General features: G+C 44.0%; 8 non-coding genes across 8 annotated transcripts; all 8 read right to left on the bottom strand.

The window, feature by feature from the left end:
- Window positions 1-507: 507 nt before the first annotated feature.
- trnas-aga (transfer RNA serine (anticodon AGA)) lies at window positions 508-589 on the bottom strand. The gene has a single exon. It is a non-coding gene; the product is annotated as a tRNA-Ser (tRNA).
- A 1,434-nt stretch (window positions 590-2,023) lies between these two features.
- On the bottom strand, window positions 2,024-2,096 carry trnar-ucg (transfer RNA arginine (anticodon UCG)). The gene has a single exon. It is a non-coding gene; the product is annotated as a tRNA-Arg (tRNA).
- A 2,127-nt stretch (window positions 2,097-4,223) lies between these two features.
- Window positions 4,224-4,305, bottom strand: trnas-aga (transfer RNA serine (anticodon AGA)). Its single transcript has one exon. It is a non-coding gene; the product is annotated as a tRNA-Ser (tRNA).
- A 1,417-nt stretch (window positions 4,306-5,722) lies between these two features.
- Window positions 5,723-5,795, bottom strand: trnar-ucg (transfer RNA arginine (anticodon UCG)). Its single transcript has one exon. It is a non-coding gene; the product is annotated as a tRNA-Arg (tRNA).
- A 2,127-nt stretch (window positions 5,796-7,922) lies between these two features.
- trnas-aga (transfer RNA serine (anticodon AGA)) lies at window positions 7,923-8,004 on the bottom strand. The gene has a single exon. It is a non-coding gene; the product is annotated as a tRNA-Ser (tRNA).
- A 1,433-nt stretch (window positions 8,005-9,437) lies between these two features.
- On the bottom strand, window positions 9,438-9,510 carry trnar-ucg (transfer RNA arginine (anticodon UCG)). Its single transcript has one exon. It is a non-coding gene; the product is annotated as a tRNA-Arg (tRNA).
- A 2,127-nt stretch (window positions 9,511-11,637) lies between these two features.
- trnas-aga (transfer RNA serine (anticodon AGA)) lies at window positions 11,638-11,719 on the bottom strand. The gene has a single exon. It is a non-coding gene; the product is annotated as a tRNA-Ser (tRNA).
- An 816-nt stretch (window positions 11,720-12,535) lies between these two features.
- trnas-uga (transfer RNA serine (anticodon UGA)) lies at window positions 12,536-12,617 on the bottom strand. The gene has a single exon. It is a non-coding gene; the product is annotated as a tRNA-Ser (tRNA).
- Between the last annotated feature and the right edge of the window lie 581 nt (window positions 12,618-13,198).

Raw genomic sequence — 13,198 nt, 5'->3', positions numbered from 1 at the left:
TGGTTTGCTTCCTAAACATTTTTCCAACTGACAACTGACAATATTTTCACAGCAACTCTTCACAATCCTCTGGCTTGCACCATGTCCAGGGATGAGAAGTCCCGTTTGGTGGAGAGAGTTCCTAGGCTGGTGAGTTTCACTTTGGAACAAAGATGGTTAAGTGGCAATTTCCTGCGGTCGTTTGTAATGATGGGAGAGGGAGCGGTGGGGAATGAGCACTCTGACGAGCAGGAGGAAGTGTTGCCAATGACCAGAGTCAGAGAACAGAGGACAAGGGATGAAAGGAATCTCATGAAAAGCAGCACTTCTGCTCAGGGCGTTCAATAACAACTGCAGAAACTCGATGTGTCGAGCAGTGTATCTGGAAAGAGAAACAGAGATCATGTTTTAAATGTGGAGCATTTCTGATGAAGAACTCGAGTTTCTCAAGTCTAATCAAATTACAGGCCTGGTTTGCAAAACAGGCTTTCTGAATTTTGAATAGTTCCAGCAGGAAAGCGTTCATAACGTAGTCAGCAGGATTCGATCCTACGTGGGGAAACCCCAATGGAATTCTAATCCATCGCCTTAACCACTCGGCCATGACTACAGACAGCACCGCCCCCTGAGCATTGACCAAATCAGCCGTGATCTCATTGAAAGCTGCCGCTGACTTGAATTACATGTTTCCATCTCCATTCATACCTTTGCTGTCATTTGTAAGGTGCGAGACACCAATGTAAAAGAAGAAAAGCACAAAGTTAGGACAAGATATTTGCAGCAAAATTGGTTCAACATTATTTATTGAAAGGAAAATCACACTTGGCAATTTGCTAGACCTCTTTGCGAACATGACCAGCAGAGGTGATCAAGGGAGCTATTGATCTGAGTATTCTTGGCCATGAAACAAACAAAGGTTAGTGACATATTCATTTCTCTTTTTAGCGAACGAAATGGTCTTTCCTGATGGTTACAATGAAAGAGATGGTTCCCAATAAAAGACAGAGATTAAGTCGCTTGTAGATACACTTCAATGTGATACGATTCACTTTCAGCCCCTAATTACCCCAGAGATGGAGGGGGTGAGTTACTTTTCTTCACTCTTCAACTCGACAGCATGGAGGTACAGACATGAAACCGCTAGAGATGGAGTTCTTGAATTGGGAACCAGCGACACTGAAGGAACTAGGCAAAAGTCAGGACTGCAGTTGCTGGAAACCTGATTTTAGATCAGAAAATTTTGGAAAAGCACAGCAGCATCCGAGGAGCAGGAAAGTCGATGTTTCTGTTGCCAGTCTTTCTGCGTTCCGCAATCAATTTTCGTTTTTGGCTCAGATTTCCAGCAACTGCAGCTATTCGTATTATGTTAACATTCATCATGTTTTGGACAAACCCAATGACCTGCTAGCATCGGAAAATCGGCAGAAGTACTGGGACACCGACATGTTAGCTGAACAATACCAGCATTCCATGAGCCGGAATACGATCCGGGCCACGGTTCTGAGAGTATGGAATCCTCACAAGTAAATAACAAGACAAGGCGATAGATACTGTCGTATTTGGTGTAAATAAAACACACTTTATGAACATTTTCCTTGCAGATTATTTTCAACTTGTCTTCGTAGATTTACAAAGTGGGAAAAGGCCATTCCACCTGTGTGCATCGCGGCTAATCAGAGAGCCAATCATTCCAGTCGCAGTTTCCAACTTTGGCCCAAAGTCTCGTGTGTTCTAATGTTCCCAGTGCAAATGTCAATGACTTTATCCTGTGTTCTTAAATGGCACAATAATGTGGCAGATGTGTGACCTTTGCACAGCGACTTGTAACTCTTTTGAGGAATTTATGCTCATTTTCACCCACAAAGGGAGACACACAGAAAGATACCCCCAAAAGCGACAGAGGTCTCCGTTGTGGTGAGGTGGAATTTGAAATGGATAATAGGACAAATGCAAGTTTCAAATGTGGAAGCACAGAAGCGACGTCCCGGCAGGACATCACAGGGGAGCGTCAACGTGGGGCACGGTTAAAGTCAGACATTCCCCTCGAGCCAAGTAGGACTCGAACCTACAATCTTCTGATCCGAAGTCAGACGCGTTATCCATTACGCCACTGGCCCAACAGACACGCGCACCGCTGGCAGAATGTCGATATGTAATGCCATTGACTTTCACGGAATCAGAATTAAAAAGGTGAACAAGCAGCGAAGAAAATCACCAACACTGCTTCACTTCGAAGTTTCCAATTTGTGAAGCAGTGACTTTCACTGGCAAAGGAGAAACATTTGTCCTCAGCTGCCTGCTTCGGGGTCGCCTCCTTCTCTGCTGGAAGTTTCCATCGTTTTATTCGCAGTCCCGACGCGAATTCATGATCCACTCCAGTGAAAACCTGTCATGGTGTCGTCTAAGCAAGACCCTGCCGAAACTCTGCGAGAGACATCTGGTCATTTCGAGCTCAGGATGTGGAATTAGACGAGCTGCGTGACACCTTTTATTGGCGCCGCCACTTCACTGCAAATTAGCGGCTCAAAACGAGCCGTTGTTAGCATCAGCTTGATTTGTACCTTCCTGTCGTGCATTTGCTGAACAACATCAGATAGATCCCGTCCGGCCCAGCTGACTTATCTATTTTCACACTCTGCAGTATTTCTAATATCTCTTCCATGTGAACCTCAATCTCTTCTGGTCTAGACGCAAGTATCTCTCTATCTTCCTCGCCAACATTTTCATTATCGAGAGCGAACTCTGTCGAAAAATATTTATTTAGTGCTTCCTCTATCTCCACTGACTCCACATACGACTTCCCACTATTATCCTTGATTGTCCCAAATTTAACTCTCGTCATTCTTTTAGTGCTCACATACCTATGGAAAGCCTTAGGGTTAACCCTGATCCTATCTGCCAACAACTTCTCATGTCTCCTCCTGGTTCTTCTCAGCTCTCTTTTTAGGTCTTTCCTGATATCGTTGGAACCCTCGAGCGCTCGAACTGAGTTTTCACGTTTTCTCCTAACATAAGACTTTTTGTTCTTCTTGACCAGGGTTTCCACTAGCTTAGTAAAGCACGGATCACGCGTTCTATATCTTACTCCCTCCCTGACAGGTACATACTTATCTAGGACACACAGGAGCTTTTCCTTGAATACCCTCCACATTTTTAATGTGCTCACCCCCTACAGTTTCCTACCCCACTCTACGATTCCTAAATCTTACCTCATTGCATCGTGATTTCCCTTCCACCAGCTGAAACTCTTGCTCCGTGGAGTACACCTATCCCTTTCCATCACGAAAGTAAACCTGAGAGAATTGTGATCGCTGTCTCCACAGTGCTCACCTACTTCCAAATCTAAAACCTGGCCAGGCTCGTTACCCAGTACTAAATCGAAAGTGGCTTCTTCCCTTGAAGGCATGTCTACATACTGTGTCAGGAAGCCCTCCCGCACACAGTGGACAAAAACTGACCCATCTATAGTACTCGTACTGTAGTGATCTCAGTCAATATTTGGATACTGTCTTGTGTGTTCCAGAGTTTTTCATTATCCCACAGTCCAGATGAAGTTTGTATTCCTCGCGTACGGGAGCGAGAATTCTTTCAATGTCTCAGATCAGTTCCTGTGCCGAGAAGATCAGAGTCAATGTCCCTTCCTCTACTCGGACTGACAATTTACACTTCTTGTATCTCCTATGATTCCATTTCCCAAAGGGTTTCTCAAGATTTCCAAAGCTGGAGCCTAAATTATATGGTTTGCTTCCTAAACATTTTTCCAACTGACAACTGACAATATTTTCACAGCAACTCTTCACAATCCTCTGGCTTGCACCATGTCCAGGGATGAGAAGTCCCGTTTGGTGGAGAGAGTTCCGAGGCTGGTGAGTTTCACTTTGGAACAAAGATGGTTAAGTGGCAATTTCCTGCGGTCGTTTGTAATGATGGGAGAGGGAGCGGTGCGGAATGAGCACTCTGACGAGCAGGAGGAAGTGTTGCCAATGACCAGAGTCAGAGAACAGAGGACAAGGGATGAAAGGAATCTCATGAAAAGCAGCACTTCTGCTCAGGGCGTTCAATAACAACTGCAGAAACCCGATGTGTCGAGCAGTGTATGTGGAAAGAGAAACAGAGATCATGTTTTAAATGTGGAGCATTTCTGATGAAGAACTCGAGTTTCTCAAGTCTCATCAAATTAAAGGCCTGGTTTGCAAAACAGGCTTTCTGAACTTTGAATATTTCCAGCAGGAAAGCGTTCATAACGTAGTCAGCAGGATTCGAACCTACGTGGGGAAACCCCAATGGATTTCTTACCCATCGCCTTAACCACTCGGCCATGACTACAGACAGCACGGCCCCCTGAGCATTGACCAAATCAGCCGTGATCTCATTGAAAGCTGCCGCTGACTTGAGTGACATGTTTCCATCTCCATTCATACCTTTGCTGTCATTTGTAAGGTGCGAGACACCAATGTAAAAGAAGAAAAGCACAAAGTTAGGACAAGATATTTGCAGCAAAATTGGTTCAACATTATTTATTGAAAGGAAAATCACACTTGGCAATTTGCTAGACCTCTTTGCGAACATGACCAGCAGAGGTCATCAAGGGAGCTATTGATCTGAGTATTCTTGGCCATGAAACAAACAAAGGCTAGTGACATATTCATTTCTCTTTTTAGCGAACGAAATGGTCTTTCCTGATGGTTACAATGAAAGAGATGGTTCCCAATAAAAGACAGAGATTAAGTCGCTTGTAGATACACTTCAATGTGATACGATTCACTTTCAGCCCCTAATTACCCCAGAGATGGAGGGGGTGAGTTACTTTTCTTCACTCTTCAACTCGACAGCATGGAGGTACAGACATGAAACCGCTAGAGATGGAGTTCTTGAATTGGGAACCAGCGACACTGAAGGAACTAGGCAAAAGTCAGGACTGCAGTTGCTGGAAACCTGATCTTAGATCAGAAAATTTTGGAAAAGCACAGCAGCATCCGAGGAGCAGGAAAGTCGATGTTTCTGTTGCCAGTCTTTCTGCGTTCCGCAATCAATTTTCGTTTTTGGCTCAGATTTCCAGTAACTGCAGCTATTCGTATTATGTTAACATTCATCATGTTTTGGACAAAACCAATGACCTGCTAGCATCGGAAAATCGGCAGAAGTACTGGGACACCGACATGTTAGCTGAACAATACCAGCATTCCATGAGCGGGAATACGATCCGGGCCACGGTTCTGAGAGTATGGAATCCTCACAAGTAAATAACAAGACAAGGCGATAGATACTGTCGTATTTGGTGTAAATAAAACACCCTTTATGAACATTTTCAACTTGTCTTCGTAGATTTACAAAGTGGGAAAAGGACATTCCACCTGTGTGCATCGCGGCTGATCAGAGAGCCAAGCATTCCAGTCGCAGTTTCCAACTTTGGCCCAAATTCTCGTGTGTTCTAATGTTCCCAGTGCAAATGTCAATGACTTTATCCTGTGTTCTGAAATGGCACAATAATGGGGCAGATGTGTGACCTTTGCACAGCGACTTGTAACTCTTTTGAGGAACTTATGCTCATTTTCACCCACAAAGGGAGACACACAGAAAGATACCCCCAAAGCGACAGAGGTCTCCGTTGTGGTGAGCTGGAATTTGAAATGGATAATAGGACAAATGCAAGTTTCAAATGTGGAAGCACAGAAGCGACGTCCCGGCAGGACACCACAGGGGAGCGTCAACGTGGGGCACGGTTAAAGTCAGACATTCCCCTCGAGCCAGGTAGGACTCGAACCTACAATCTTCTGATCCGAAGTCAGACGCGTTATCCATTACGCCACCGGCCCAACAGACACGCACACCGCTGGCAGAACGTCGATATGTAATGCCATTGACTTTCACGGAATCAGAATTAAAAAGGTGAACAAGCAGCGAAGAAAATCACCAACACTGCTTCACTTCGAAGTTTCCAATTTGTGAAGCAGTGACTTTCACTGGCAAAGGAGAAACATTTGTCCTCAGCTGCCTGCTTCGGGGTCGCCTCCTTCTCTGCTGGAAGTTTCCATCGTTTTATTCGCAGTCCCGACGCGAATTCATGATCCACTCCAGTGAAAACCTGTCATGGTGTCTTCTAAGCAAGACCCTGCCGAAACTCTGCGAGAGACATCTGGTCATTTCGAGCTCAGGATGTGGAATTAGACGAGCTGCGTGACACCTTTTATTGGCGCCGCCACTTCACTGCAAATTAGCGGCTCAAAACGAGCCGTTGTTAGCATCAGCTTGATTTGTACCTTCCTGTCGTGCATTTGCTGAACAACATCAGATAGATCCCGTCCGGCCCAGCTGACTTATCTATTTTCACACTCTGCAGTATTTCTAATATCTCTTCCATGTGAACCTCAATCTCTTCTGGTCTAGACGCAAGTATCTCTCTATCTTCCTCGCCAACATTTTCATTATCGAGAGCGAACTCTGTCGAAAAATATTTATTTAGTGCTTCCTCTATCTCCACTGACTCCACATACGACTTCCCACTATTATCCTTGATTGTCCCAAATTTAACTCTCGTCATTCTTTTAGTGCTCACATACCTATGGAAAGCCTTAGGGTTAACCCTGATCCTATCTGCCAACAACTTCTCATGTCTCCTCCTGGTTCTTCTCAGCTCTCTTTTTAGGTCTTTCCTGATATCGTTGGAACCCTCGAGCGCTCGAACTGAGTTTTCACGTTTTCTCCTAACATAAGACTTCTTGTTCTTCTTGACCAGGGTTTCCACTAGCTTAGTAAAGCACGGATCACGCGTTCTATATCTTACTCCCTCCCTGACAGGTACATACTTATCTAGGACACACAGGAGCTTTTCCTTGAATACCCTCCACATTTTTAATGTGAAAACCCCCTACAGTTTCCTACCCCACTCTACGATTCCTAAATCTTACTTCATTGCATCGTGATTTCCCTTCCACCAGCTGAAACTCTTGCTCCTTGGAGTACACCTATCCCTTTCCATCACGAAAGTAAACCTGAGAGAATTGTGATCGCTGTCTCCACAGTGCTCACCTACTTCCAAATCTAAAACCTGGTCAGGCTCGTTACCCAGTGCTAAATCGAAAGTGGCTTCTTCCCTTGAAGGCATGTCTACATACTGTGTCAGGAAGCCCTCCCGCGCACAGTGGACAAAAACTGACCCATCTATAGTACTCGTACTGTAGTGATCTCAGTCAATATTTGGATATTGTCTTGTGTGTTCCAGAGTTTTTCATTATCCCACAGTCCAGATGAAGTTTGTATTCCTCGCGTACGGGAGCGAGAATTCTTTCAATGTCTCAGATCAGTTCCTGTGCCGAGAAGATCAGAGTCAATGTCCCTTCCTCTACTCGGACTGACAATTTACACTTCTTGTATCTCCTATGATTCCATTTCCCAAAGGGTTTCTCAAGATTTCCAAAGCTGGAGCCTAAATTATATGGTTTGCTTCCTAAACATTTTTCCAACTGACAACTGACAATATTTTCACAGCAACTCTTCACAATCCTCTGGCTTGCACCATGTCCAGGGATGAGAAGTCCCGTTTGGTGGAGAGAGTTCCTAGGCTGGTGAGTTTCACTTTGGAACAAAGATGGTTAAGTGGCAATTTCCTGCGGTCGTTTGTAATGATGGGAGAGGGAGCGGTGGGGAATGAGCACTCTGACGAGCAGGAGGAAGTGTTGCCAATGACCAGAGTCAGAGAACAGAGGACAAGGGATGAAAGGAATCTCATGAAAAGCAGCACTTCTGCTCAGGGCGTTCAATAACAACTGCAGAAACCCGATGTGTCGAGCAGTGTATCTGGAAAGAGAAACAGAGATCATGTTTTAAATGTGGAGCATTTCTGATGAAGAACTCGAGTTTCTCAAGTCTCATCAAATTAAAGGCCTGGTTTGCAAAACAGGCTTTCTGAACTTTGAATATTTCCAGCAGGAAAGCGTTCATAACGTAGTCAGCCGGATTCGAACCTACGTGGGGAAACCCCAATGGATTTCTTATCCATCGCCTTAACCACTCGGCCATGACTACAGACAGCACGGCCCCCTGAGCATTGATCAAATCAGCCGTGATCTCATTGAAAGCTGCCGCTGACTTGAGTTACATGTTTCCATCTCCATTCATACCTTTGCTGTCATTTGTAAGGTGCGAGACACCAATGTAAAAGAAGAAAAGCACAAAGTTAGGACAAGATATTTGCAGCAAAATTGGTTCAACATTATTTATTGAAAGGAAAATCACTCTTGGCAATTTGCTAGACCTCTTTGCGAACATGACCAGCAGAGGTCATCAAGGGAGCTATTGATCTGAGTATTCTTGGCCATTAAACAAACAAAGGTTAGTGACATATTCATTTCTCTTTTTAGCGAACGAAATGGTCTTTCCTGATGGTTACAATGAAAGAGATGGTTCCCAATAAAAGACAGAGATTAAGTCGCTTGTAGATACACTTCAATGTGATACGATTCACTTTCAGCCCCTAATTACCCCAGAGATGGAGGGGGTGAGTTACTTTTCTTCACTCTTCAACTCGACAGCATGGAGGTACAGACATGAAACCGCTAGAGATGGAGTTCTTGAATTGGGAACCAGCGACACTGAAGGAACTAGGCAAAAGTCAGGACTGCAGTTGCTGGAAACCTGATTTTAGATCAGAAAATTTTGGAAAAGCACAGCAGCATCCGAGGAGCAGGAAAGTCGATGTTTCTGTTGCCAGTCTTTCTGCGTTCCGCAATCAATTTTCGTTTTTGGCTCAGATTTCCAGCAACTGCAGCTATTCGTATTATGTGAACATTCATAATGTTTTGGACAAAACCAATGACCTGCTAGCATCGGAAAATCGGCAGAAGTACTGGGACACCGACATGTTAGCTGGACAATACCAGCATTCCATGAGCCGGAATACGATCCGGGCCACGGTTCTGAGAGTATGGAATCCTCAGAAGTAAATAACAAGACAAGGTGATAGATACTGTCGTATTTGGTGTAAATAAAACACCCTTTATGAACATTTTCCTTGCAGATTATTTTCAACTTGTCTTCGTAGATTTACAAAGTGGGAAAAGGCCATTCCACCTGTGTGCATCGCGGCGAATCAGAGAGCCAATCATTCCAGTCGCAGTTTCCAACTTTGGCCCAAAGTCTCGTGTGTTCTAATGTTCCCAGTGCAAATGTCAATGACTTTATCCTGTGTTCTTAAATAGCACAATAATGGGGCAGATGAGTGACCTTTGCACAGCGACTTGTAACTCTTTTGAGGAACTCATGCTCATTTTCACCCACAAAGGGAGACACACAGAAACATACCCCCAAAGCGACAGAAGTCTCCGTTGTGGTGAGCTGGAATTTGAAATGGATAATAGGACAAATGCAAGTTTCAAATGTGGAAGCACAGAAGCGACGTCCCAGCAGGGCACCACAGGGGAGCGTCAACGTGGGGCACGGTTAAAGTCGGACATTTCCTTCGAGGAAGGTAGGACTCGAACCTACAATCTTCTGATCCGAAGTCAGACGCGTTAACCATTACGCCACTGGCCCAACAGACACGCTCACCGCTGGCAGAATGTCGATATGTAATGCCATGGACTTTCACGGAATCAGAATTAAAAAGGTGAACAAGCAGCGAAGAAAATCACCAACACTGCTTCACTTCGAAGTTTCCAATTTGTGAAGCAGTGCCTTTCACTGGCAAAGGAGAAACATTTGTCCTCAGCTGCCTGCTTCAGGGTCGCCTCCTTCTCTGCTGGAAGTTTCCATCGTTTTATTCACAGTCCCGACGCGATTTCATGATCCACTCCAGTGAAAACGTGTCATGGTGTCGTCTAAGCAAGACCCTGCCGAAACTCTGCGAGAGACATCTGGTCATTTCGAGCTCAGGATGTGGAATTAGACGAGCTGCGTGACACCTTTTATTGGCGCCGCCACTTCACTGCAAATTAGCGGCTCAAAACGAGCCGTTGTTAGCATCAGCTTGATTTGTACCTTCCTGTCGTGCATTTGCTAAACAATATCAGATAGATCCCGTCCGGCCCAGCTGACTTATCTATTTTCACACTCTGCAGTATTTCTAATATCTCTTCCATGTGAAACTCAATCTCTTCTAGTCTAGACGCAAGTATCTCTGTATCTTCCTCGCCAACATTTTCATTATCTATAGCGAACTCTGTCGAAAAATATTTATTTAGTGCTTCCTCTATCTCCACTGACTCCACATACGACTTCCCATTATTATCCTTGATTGTCCCAAATTTAACTCTCGTCATTCTTTTAGTGCTCACATACCTATGGAAAGCCTTAGGGTTAACCCTGATCCTATCTGCCAACAACTTCTCATGTCTCCTCCTGGTTCTTCTCAGCTCTCTTTTTAGGTCTTTCCTGATATCGTTGGAACCCTCGAGCGCTCGAACTGAGTTTTCACGTTTTCTCCTAACATAAGACTTCTTGTTCTTCTTGACCAGGGTTTCCACTTCCTTAGTAAAGCACGGCTCACGCGTTCTATATCTTACTCCCGCCCTGACAGGTACATACTTATCTAGGACATACAGGAGCTTTTCCTTGAATAAGCTCCACATTTTTAATGTGCTCACCCCCTACAGTTTCCTACCCCACTCTACGATTCCTAAATCTTACCTCATTGCATCGTGATTTCCCTTCCACCAGCTGAAACTCTTGCTCCGTGGAGTACACCTATCCCTTTCCATCACGAAAGTAAACCTGAGAGAATTGTGATCGCTGTCTCCACAGTGCTCACCTCCTTCCATATCTAAAACCTGGCCAGGCTCGTTACTCAGTACTAAATCGAAAGTGGCTTCTTCCCTTGAAGGCATGTCTACATACTGTGTCAGGAAGCCCTGCCGCACACAGTGGACAAAAACTGACCCATCTATAGTACTCGTACTGTAGTGATCTCAGTCAATGTTTGGATATTGTCTTGAGTGTTCCAGAGTTTTTCATTGTCCCACAGTCCAGATGAAGTTTGTATTCCTCGCGTACGGGAGCGAGAATTCTTTCAATGTCTCAGATCAGTTCCTGTGCCGAGAAGATCAGAGTCAATGTCCCTTCCTCTACTCGGACTGACAATTTACACTTCTTCAATCTCCTATGATTCCATTTCCCAAAGGGCTTCTCAAGATTTCCAAAGCTGGAGCCTAAATTATATGGTTTGCTTCCTAAACATTTTTCCAACTGCCAACTGACAATATTTTCACAGTAACTCTTCACAATCCTCTGGCTTGCACCATGTCCAGGGATGAGAAGTCCCGTTTGGTGGAGAGAGTTCCTAGGCTGGTGAGTTTCACTTTGGAACAAAGATGGTTAAGTGGCAATTTCCTGCGGTCGTTTGTAATGATGGGAGAGGGAGCGGTGGGGAATGAGCACTCTGACGAGCAGGAGGAAGTGTTGCCAATGACCAGAGTCAGAGAACAGAGGACAAGGGATGAAAGGAATCTAATGAAAAGCAGCACTTCTGCTCAGGGCGTTCAATAACAACTGCAGAAACCCGATGTGTCGAGCAGTGTATCTGGAAAGAGAAACAGAGATAATGTTTTAAATGTGGAGCATTTCTGATGAAGAACTCGAGTTTCTCAAGTCTAATCAAATTACAGGCCTGGTTTGCAAAACAGGCTTTCTGAACTTTGAATAGTTCCAGCAGGAAAGCATTCATAACGTAGTCAGCAGGATTCGAACCTACGTGGGGAAAGCCCAATGGATTTCTAATCCATCGCCTTAACCACTCGGCCATGACTACAGACAGCACGGCCCCCTGAGCATTGACCAAATCAGCCGTGATCTCACTGAAAGCTGCCGCTGACGAGAGTTACATGTTTCCATCTCCATTCATACCTTTGCTGTCATTTGTAAGGTGCGAGACACCAATATAAAAGAAGAAAAGCACAAAGTTAGGACAAGATATTTGCAGCAAAATTGATTCAACATTATTTATTGAAAGGAAAATCACACTTGGCAATTTGCTAGACCTCTTTGCGAACATGACCAGCAGAGGTAATCAAGGGAGCTATTGATCTGAGTATTCTTGGACATGAAACAAACAAAGGTTAGTGACATATTCATTTCTCTTTTTAGCGAAGGAAATGGTCTTTCCTGATGGTTACAATGAAAGAGATGGTTCCCAATAAAAGACAGAGATTAAGTCGCTTGTAGATACACTTCAATGTGATACGCTGATATAATAGATAATTGGCCTTGAGAGTCAGCTGTAAATTATGTTGAACTTTCTCAGCTTGACTTTCAACTGATCCTAAAAAAAAATCATCACCTGCAGGGAAATGTATTGCATTGCTTCTTGTTTTGCTTAATTTCACCCCCCCCACCCCGCCCGCCTCCTAAACATCCAAATTTCACGATAGTTCGACAAATGTTTGGAAACTGATTCGTGTTTGAAGTTGATGGCTTTTTGTGTCTCGACATATAATTTATTCAATTAGACATCTTGAAATTACTTCTGATTCTTCACAGTTAAAAATTTACTTTCAATTGAATGCAAAGCTCAAGCTCCAAGAAATCCAAATTCTGCAAAGTAATTAATGACTTTTGGAAGAGTCAACTCTGTGAGCAGGATTCGAACCTGCGCAGGGAGATCCCTTTGGAATTCAAATCCAATGCCTTAACCTCTCGGCCATCACAGCTGCATCCTCTTTGCGAATTTTCATAGTAAAAGAACTGAATTCATGAAATACGTAATTTGTTTGAAGAACAAATTGTCAAGACCCAAAGATGTCGCCGAATCCTTTGCAGAGACCCAGACAAACGTTACCTTAGCAGATTGACAGGCTTTCACCGAAAACTAGATCCTGACACAGCTGAAGTTGTGGGAATGATTCTTCATTGAATTATAGAGTCACGGATGTACACCACACGAAGAGAGGATTATTGTATCACTGCGTCTGATCGATTTCGACTCAATTGCTCGTCATCTGGTGCCAAAGTAGATATGCTGTTGTGTTTTAATATTCATCGAAATATGGTATTAGAAATATTGATGCTAAGTCCATTAACACTCGCTACATTCGTTAAAAAAAAATCGGAATTAGAAAGAATGCAGAACCAATTTACAGAAAGGGATCCAGAAACTAATCTGTAAGTTCTGACATCAGGTAATGAACTTGTGAGCACAAGAGAGGAAGATTGACCGAAGATTTGGAACTTGAAATCGTCTTGATGGAATTATTTGCAAAGTTTTTGCGATTGTTCTAGAGTCATCAAGTCC

Source organism: Chiloscyllium punctatum, chromosome 29, assembly GCF_047496795.1.
Source record: "Chiloscyllium punctatum isolate Juve2018m chromosome 29, sChiPun1.3, whole genome shotgun sequence".
Classification (NCBI taxonomy): Eukaryota; Metazoa; Chordata; class Chondrichthyes; order Orectolobiformes; family Hemiscylliidae; genus Chiloscyllium; species Chiloscyllium punctatum.
Note: the sequence above shows the minus strand (reverse complement) of the source record. Positions and strands in the feature narration are given on the sequence as shown.